The sequence below is a fragment of the Rhagoletis pomonella genome, unplaced genomic scaffold (genome assembly GCF_013731165.1).
Source record: "Rhagoletis pomonella isolate Grant_MI unplaced genomic scaffold, Rhpom_1.0 Rhpom_scaffold_00008, whole genome shotgun sequence".
Lineage (NCBI taxonomy): Eukaryota > Metazoa > Arthropoda > Insecta > Diptera > Tephritidae > Rhagoletis > Rhagoletis pomonella.
Window position 1 is genome coordinate 23,462,789 of NW_023458562.1, and position 2,837 is coordinate 23,465,625.

Consider the following 2,837-nt stretch of genomic DNA (forward strand, 5'->3'; position numbering starts at 1 on the left):
ATACATACTCATATTGTACATTCATATGTACGTATGTACACTAGGGTGGGCCGAAAACAAACAGAAATACCGTCTTTCTAACAAAAATCGCAACAAAAGTGCGGGGTGTGCATAGCTCAGTGGTTAACGCTTCTGACTTTGCACATCGATGATTCTTGCTGAAGTCTAGAAGAAGAAGTCTGATGAGGAGAAGTGGTGATCTCCGAAATAGCTGCTATAACTTCTTCCGCTTAGACTTTGTGGTACAAAGCTCAATACCAATATTAAAAATCGCAATTACCTCCGAAACTATTAATCGCAAATAATTTTACTGCAAAATGAGCAACCAATAAATAATTTCTCTCACACAAATATATTCGTGTACAATACCTATTTTTATACCCGAGCGCACTTGTGCACAAGGGTATTATAACTTTGTTCACATAACGGTTGTTTGTAACAGGCAAAACGAATCGAGATAGATATAGACAAATGTATACATAAATGATCAGAATGAAAAGAGAAATCGATTAAGCGGTGACTGTCTGTCCGTCCGTCCGTCCGTCCGTCCGTCCGTCCGTCCGTCCGTCTGTGCACACGATAACTCGAGTAAAAATTGAGATATCTTAACGAAACTTGGTACGTGAACTTCTTTTGGGCGTAGGACGGATGGTATTGAAAATGGGCGAAATCGGACAATAACCACGCCTACCTTCCATATAACGGTAATTTTAAGAAATACGAAAACTGCGATATTTTAGTAACTACTGAAGATAATTCACTCAAAATTGATATTTACAATGAGTTTCAGACGGAAAACATGAATATTATAAATTTTTGGAAAATGGGCGTAGCCACGCCCACTTATGGTTACATGTGTATATCTTGGTAACCGCTGCACCAATTTCTTCCAAACTTGGCACAGTTGCTGGCCTTAGTACAGCATACTAAATGGCTGAAAATTTTAAAAATCGGACAATAACCACGCCTACCTCCCATATAACGGTAATTCTCAGAAAAACGAAAACTGCGATATATTAGTAACTACTGAAGATAATTCACTCAAAATTAATATTTGCAATGAGTTTTAGACGAAAAATAAGAATATTACAAAATTTTGGCAAATGGGCGTAGCCACGCCCACTTATGGTTACATGTGTATATCTTGGTAACCGCTACACCAATTTCTTCCAAACTTGGCGCAGTTGTTGGTCCTGGTACAGCATATCAAATGGCCGAAAATTTCTAAAATCGGACAATAACCACGCCCACATCCCATATAACGGTAATTTCGAAAAATACAAAATCTTCGATAAATCAGTAAATATTGAAGTTAATTTATTCAAAATTGATGGTTGCAACAATTCTTTACCAAGAAATACGTTTACGACAAAATTTTGGAAAATGGGCGTAGCACCGCCCACTTGTGATCACATATATGTATCTCGCTAACCGTTCTAGCAATTTGTACCAAGCTCGGTATGGTTATTGTGCTTGTCACATAAAAGCAAACCGTTGAAAATTGTTGAAATCTGACTAAAATTGAGGCCGCTTTTCATATAACAGTAAATTTCAGAAATGTTTGAAATTTCAATATTTCGAAATTTAAGGACGCTAATTTACTTAAAATGTATACACCCCGGCTTATCATGTAGCGGTAGCTTTCGGAAAGGAGGAAATCATATATTTAATACTTGCGCCGGGTATTTAATGTTCGGCTCCGCCCGAACTTAGACTTTCTTACTTGTTTTTTTACTAAAGTCGCAATTATCTAGGAAACTATAATTTAATATAAGGACACTTTTTGTAGACAATTCAATTTTCGATCGATATACATACATACATAAGATAAGAAAAAAAATGTTTGATTAACTTGGGCGTTAGTATAGTATGCAATAGCCATAACTAGCCAAAAGACCCAAATTCATTTTTTAATTGATAATGATGCATTTCATCGAATTATAAGTAACCACATTGTTTTATGCAATAAAAAATTTCAGTTAGTTGTGGCTTTTTTGCATTTCAGCGACGAAGTGAGATACCCCCTTTCCATACTATATATTTAGTGCCGATATACATATGACACTGTAACCGCCTAAGCGATTTTGGCCGAGTTCAACAAAGCATGCCAGGCGTTTCTCTTCTGTACCAACTGACGCCAATTGCAAATGCTAAGTGAAGGAAAGTCCTTCTGCACTTGGCCTTTCCATGGCAGTGGGGGCCTACTTCTTATTCTGGTACCACCAGCGGGTTCGGAGTTGAATACTTTTAGAGATGCAGCGTCGGAGTCCATTCGAACGACATGGCCAAGCCAGCGGAGCCGCTGTATTTTAATTCGCGGCTTTATGTGGTAGATGGAATGAGGTTTTCGTACATCGAGAGAGGACTTAACTTCTGAATTGCCTACTCACAATGTACATATTTGTGAAACACAAATATGCTTAGAGAACGGTCAGTGAGTTATGGCCTGCCAATCACTGGTTTAGAGCATAATGCAACATATTTTTCCCATTTACATAAAAAATTCTAAAATTCGGATTTTCAGTCCACCTTAATGTACACGTTTCCTTGCATAAATCCATATGCATGGATGTACATGCATACATATATAATTATGTTTGTGCACACATATTTAAGCACATACACACGCAACCATACTTAAAAGTGTGCGTATAGCATATGGCGTGTAAATACGTACACATGACCTGCACTCACATGTTGACTAAACCTCTCTTCTTTGCTGCTACTCACCCACTCAGCTCCTGGTGACGGCGCCGCACAGTGGTGTAGACGTGAAATGCACTAAAAAGGTCTACAGTCTAAAATTCTTGAAGATTTTAATTTTTTTGAAGTTTCCG